The sequence below is a fragment of the Neopelma chrysocephalum genome, unplaced genomic scaffold (assembly GCF_003984885.1).
Source record: "Neopelma chrysocephalum unplaced genomic scaffold, ASM398488v2 Primary Assembly neopelma1_61b, whole genome shotgun sequence".
Classification (NCBI taxonomy): domain Eukaryota; kingdom Metazoa; phylum Chordata; class Aves; order Passeriformes; family Pipridae; genus Neopelma; species Neopelma chrysocephalum.
In genome coordinates this window covers 13599452-13605534 of record NW_020897717.1, presented here as the reverse complement: position 1 = coordinate 13605534, position 6083 = coordinate 13599452, and the positions used below count along the sequence as shown (strand labels likewise).

At 45.3% G+C, this 6083-nt stretch overlaps 1 non-coding gene across 1 annotated transcript; it reads right to left on the bottom strand.

Annotated features, from left to right (window-relative positions):
- Positions 1–887: 887 nt before the first annotated feature.
- TRNAT-UGU lies at positions 888–960 on the bottom strand. The gene has a single exon. It is a non-coding gene; the product is annotated as a tRNA-Thr (tRNA).
- Positions 961–6083: the final 5123 nt, after the last annotated feature.

Here is a 6083-nt window from a genome sequence, read left to right as displayed (position 1 = left end):
TAGCTTTCTTTGCAAATCCTCCTATGATGTCCTTTTCTGACATAAGTGATTATGAGAGTCTCTGATGGACATTCGCTGGTAAGATTTATCTGTGCATGACTGTCTAATAAATCCGAGTGCCTCCAAATTCTGGGACTTTCATCTTTGATCAAAGAATATGGAAGAGATGTCAATGACCTCACCTTCCTCTTTTTTTTTTTCCTTTGAGACGCAGTGAAAAGTATATTTCAAGAGCAGTTGTCTTTCAGACAATGAAATTAGATATTTTTTTTCCTTTTTAAAGGGGGGTCACCAAGATGCTCAGAGGGCTGGAGCACCTCCTATGAATACACAGACTGAAAGAATTGGGGTCGTTCAGACAGGAGCAGAAAAGGTTCCAGGGAGATCTTATAGCAGGCTTTCAGTCCGTAAAGGAGGCCCACAAGAAAGATGAGGAGGGAGTTTTTACAAGGTCATATAGTGCCAGGACAAGGGGGAGCGGCTTTAAACTGAGAGAGGGGAGGGGCCAAGGAACCCTCAAACACCCAAGTTACATCTGAGCAATGAGGTGGAACCATCCTCTGGTTTGAGACCACCCACGGGGACGCGAGGCCGTCACAACCCTCAAAAGTTCAGTTCCAGACAAGTGTATTTATCCGGGAAGCGCAGCCGGGGCCGGACCTGCGCTCCCGCCCTGGGCCTCGGAGGCCGCCGGGGCCATGACGTCATTTTGCAGTCCCAGCGTTACGTTCGTCTCCAGCCACCACCCCCTGGAAACACCGGGTCAGGAATGCAAAAGGCACCTCCCCGCTGCCGCGGCGGTGGCTCTCGCCCGGCGGGGAGCGACCCCAAGCCCACAGCTTGGTCAGCGGGGAGATAATGATAAAAAAGAGGAGGAAAAGCTGGAGAGGCCCCAGCGAGGATCGAACTCGCGACCCCTGGTTTACAAGACCAGTGCTCTAACCACTGAGCTATGGAGCCACCTATCATTTCCAGCCCTGCCGACGGCTCCTGGCCCTCTCCCGCACCGCTTCCCCGCGCTCCTCCTGGATTCCGGGGGTGCCTCCAGCCGCAGGGTCCGGGTGGGCACCATCCGCCCGCCGCCCCCCGAGCCCTGCCCTTCGCCGGGGTGTCTGCCGGCCCGGGCGGCAGTCCCGCCGCTGGCGCTTCCAAGGCTCCCGGCCCCTTGGAGCTGTCTGGGGGCGTCTCATGCTCAGCACCCCCGGCACTGAGCCGGAGCCGCCCCGCACCCATGTTTTCCATGGGAAAAGCTGCCCGTGGCGGGGGTGTGAATCCCGCTCCCAGCTCACCTCCACGGCATTGCCCGAGGGTGGCCGGCCCCCTTCCCCCCTTTATCAGTGGGCGGTCGCACCTGCCGCAAATTCCGAGAGAAGTTGCCGTGGTGGTGGGGGTGTTTCAGTGGTACCCTGAGGCTTACGAGAGGATTGCTCCCGGGAGTGATTCCGCGTCCCTCCCGTGCTGTGAAGGAGGGAGCAGTCCCTCCCTGACGGAAGGTTTTGGGAGGTAAGGCTGCACAGCACGTGGTTTTGTGCAGAGTGCGGAGAAATATGCAGTTTAAGTAGATTATAAACAACTTACTGTTGTAAAACCTATTAGGTTTTGTGAAATAACTGTTGCAGGAAGACTGGTTTAACCCTCTTGCAAATAAACCACAAGTCGGGTTTGACTGGGGGATGAACCCAACAGCAGGATAGGCGTTGTGCAACCTTCATTTCTCTCTTGATTTTTACTGAGCAAGGAAGTTTGAGGCTATTTGAGGATTTTCTCCTTTTCTTTGCATAAAAGAGCCAGTCTGTCACGTGCAGACTTGCTCCATGAAAGCTTAGGTGACGGTGAAAAGATAAGCTGTGGAGAGGAAATTGAGAGACTCCACTACAGGGTAATAAATCTGAGCAGTTTAGCTGCACACTGGAGTAATGTTCTAGAAAAGCAGACATGATTTGCTGGGTGCAAGCTTCAAACTGCGTGTGACCAAAAGTAAAGCTCCTTGAAATGAGAATAGACAGAAAAAGCTGAATTAAGGAGTTAAAGGCCTTTCATCCATCCCACACTCCACAAATTATGAACTAGGTCAACATCCTCTTTTTATTTTTTTCTGTAGTTTTTATTTCACCTTTTCTTTAAATGGATATGATCTCTGTGGACAAGCTAGACCAGTTCTGGTGAACTCTGTCTTGTTGTTTATGTAAGCCACTAAAATTACTTTAAAGTATCTGCTTTTGACCTCCAATGTGGCAGCTGATAAATTAATGAAGTTTCACATTTCTTTGGTCGCCTTTTTGCCCTTTCCTTTGAAGATAGTGACTCTTTAGGGTTGGTAAAGCTCTTCTGAAGAGGGCTAAAATGTCTGTGGTGAGTGTTCTGCTAATGCCTCGGGGAAATGAAATATAAGCATAGCTTGTTTTATAACCTTAAAGTAGGCAGGAGCAGAACTGTCTTACACTTCTCATGCTATAAGACAATTCTACCTTCATCAGTCTAACACATCTGAGCAGCAGGGTAAGATGTATTCTGAGAACAGAACAGTGTTGAAATAAGTCTTCTGTGGTAGTGTGGCTGCCTGCCACCACTGGGCTTTTTAACTTAAGTGCAAATGTGTAACTGTTGTGATTTCCCTGCTTCCATATTTTGCTGCCCACTTAGAGCTCACTGCACGGGGGGGCTACACCTCAAATACTGTGTCACAAGACAGTCTTTCTTAGTCAAACACCCTGGGTGGGATTCAGAGGGTGTGATGGTAGTACCACGCTACCAGTAAGCCCCCTGACTTCTCTTTGTAATGGAAATTAGACACTTCTGGGATGTAATTCATCTCACCTGGAGGTAAACCTCTACAATAAGTCTTTTAAGTCATGGTGCCTATTTCTCAGTTGACTGTGATGGGGGTCGATGCTGACAATGTCAGCGGTTCAGAGACATCTCACTGGGTGTGACAGGTTTGTACCACTGAGCTGTGTTAAGGGAGCAGGTATCCTGCTGAGACCTGGCTAGGACACGGCAGCTGCTTTGTCTGACAGGCACAGCAGCACTGCAGAGCTCCTGTCTACAAGCTGCTAATTCTCTTGGCCAGTCCATACGCTCAGTTTCGTTAGCACAGGAATATCCTCTGGTTTAATTTAATACCCGTTTGATTTAGATGTTTAAACTAGAATAACTGTAGTTGGAAAATTTCCCTCAGAGGACCAAGAGAATTTTCAGGGAGATGGCAAGATAAATCATACGTTTAAAGAAGACTCTATGATTCTTTCGGCAGCTAGACACACAGATGTGAAAATGAAGCATTCAGGTGATAAATGCCTATCTAGTCTGCTGTTCATGGCTGTTGAAAGCCACTAGGTGGAACCTAAGGACTGCGTCAAGAGATGAGGAAAATCCTTTTAACAGAGTTCAAATGCTGAAAAGTGAGTTTTTACCACACAGGTTTTTTAAGAAAGATCTGTAGGATGACTTACCTTTAAATGTGTGCCAAACGTGTAAAGATGCACGTTTATACGTGCTCTGTAAAATTTCTGCTGATTTGCAATAAGATTAAACTTGTGTGTCCCCTTGCTTAAACCAGGACTTCCCCAAGCATGGGTTCTTTTCATCTGGTTCAGTGAATTAATACCGAAAGCAGTGGAGGGCTAATAGGAGCCGTTTGGTAAAAGCCCTGTGAAAGAAGTAGACAGGCCCTCTGCGAACTGCCTGGCTGGTATGACACGTTTGGCTTTTGCTTTCCTGTGGGAGAGTTTCGTAAGAGGCACTCCCATGGTGGGGAGGAATGCTGGATGTTATTGGGAGCAACACACAGAAAAGTTTCCTCTTCCTGAGGAAAGCTGTAAAGAAGGAGCAGAGTTTGAAAGATATGTCGTAGACCTTCTCTACACTGAGACAAAGCATCAAGCTAGAAAATAGGGTGGCTAATGTAAGAATAGGTATGGTCTTGCTCAGTCTGGACTAAGGTGTTATTAAAGAATGACTTACTTGTTGCTGATTAGCTCTGTGGCTGTCCTTAACAGCCCCACTGAACAAATACATGTTTAACTGCTTGTAAAGCTGGTGTCAGTCCACAGATGTCAACCGTGTTGCTGTGAGTTTATGTCCATCTCGTTAAGCACAGTGAGGTAATTTCATGCATATTCCATATGATCTTATTGCCATATCTTGCATTCAGATGCTAACAGGAGAAGTGAACGAAGGGAATGGCTCTTCAGACAGCTGGTTCATGAATTATCCCTGCAAATTCTCTTATACTACCGTATTCTCTTTTCTAAACTCCTTTACCCAGCCTGCCACCCAATTCCCTGCTGAATTCAGTTTCACTGGTGTTTCACAGGGTTTGGTTCTTTGTTGCACAAACCAGCGACCTGTTTTGGGCTGCAATAGTATGAAATAAATAGCAGGAAATATTTTCTCTGCAGACATGGTGTGTCTCCTAACAGGCTGTCATGGCTTGCCTACCTTTGTCCTCATCACACCTGATTTTCTGTGTCCTGAGGGAAGCCTAGTGCACCTGGGACTACCTCATCAGACGTACAGAGCAGCAAATCTGGCATGCTTTCCTTTCCTTGTTAAGTTTTGTGAAAAAGGAATTGCAGCATAGCTTCAGTCTTCTTGTGAAATAAGATGTTCTGTGGGTTTTAATGGTTTGACAGATTCAGCACTGTTGGGCTTTGTTTCTTAAAGAAACTGTAGTAACCAGAAGGTATTTGAGTTTAATGTATCCATTTTAATTGGCAAGTGCCAATGGATTACTCTGTCTTGTGCAAATGCACGGGGTTTTTTGAGTAATATGTTATTAAAATCAAGGGAACATTTCCTGCTGAGTTTGGGTGGCTTTTGGAGGTGGTCCTTGGGGTATTTTAGGCATGGAAGGATCTAAACATATGGTGGAGGCTCGCCTTCTCTTCTTCCTGTGAAGCTTTAAGTCCTGTTTGATTGAGATGTGCCTGAGGAAACTCCCTGTGGTTTTGCAGTTATAAGCCAATAAATTCTTTTAAAAATCATTGTTCTTCGAATTACGCAGGAATGATCCACTTGTCTTTGAAACACTGGCTACAAAACGTGAGCTAGAACTAGATTTAAAAAATCAGGAAAAATAATCTGCTGTGATTTTTCCATTAACAATTACCATTTAAAACAGAAACTGGATAAGGTGCTATGAAGTCTCTTTTCAAGTTTAAGCTTGTGCACTGCTTGCATCCCTACTCCAAAGTAGTGTGAGAGATCCTGGTGTGCAGCCTTCCTCTTCCCTGACACTCTGCTTTCCATGGGAAAGAAGTTCAAGCACACAACAGATATGATGCCCTTTCAAAATTACTTTGATAGTCTAAATACTCTTCTTTTGGACAAACATCCATTATCACATGCAAAAAAAAAAATCTTGTCTTTTTAACAACATTTTTGTGCAGCTTTGAAGAGGAGGCAGGGATTGATGTGTCTATGAAAATTCAGTTCTTTGCGTTCTTCAGAAAGGTGACAAAGCACACAAGGGATGTGTAAAGAGAGAATCCATGCATCTCTCTTTGCTCTTAGGCCAGCTCGTGTAATGGATGTTGTGGTGCTCATTGCTCATATTTGAGCATCAGTATTTCTCTCTGGAGAAACATCACTTTTCCTAAGTCATACTGTAGGGGAACAGCGCTGTCCCTGCCTCATTATTCTCTCCTGTTGTGTTTTTAATTAATGTGAGGGATGCAAGCAGAAGAAATGTTGTCTTCAAATACTTTATGATTTCATCTCCCTGAAACAAGAAAGGAGTAATCTAATTTCATTGCTTCAGGGTTACTTCTCTGATCCAGATCAGATTTGAAGCTATTTATTATAATAAAATGTTTCTGGTTGTGATAGCAAAGTAGCTGGTGATCCTTAGGTTCTTTAAAAAAAAAATCAAGATACTACCTGCTTCAAGATATTACACAGCTACAAGTGAAAGGTGTTTTCATGACAGTTATGTAGTCTGGGAAAGAGATAGAATATTTCTCCTTTCCTGCCCTGGCTTCAGAAGAAGTTGTGTCCATCTATGCTACTATAAAAAAGATCATCTCCTTCTGGAAAACATTTAGAAAGCCTGGGTCTTAGCCAAAGGACATAGTAGTGCTCTT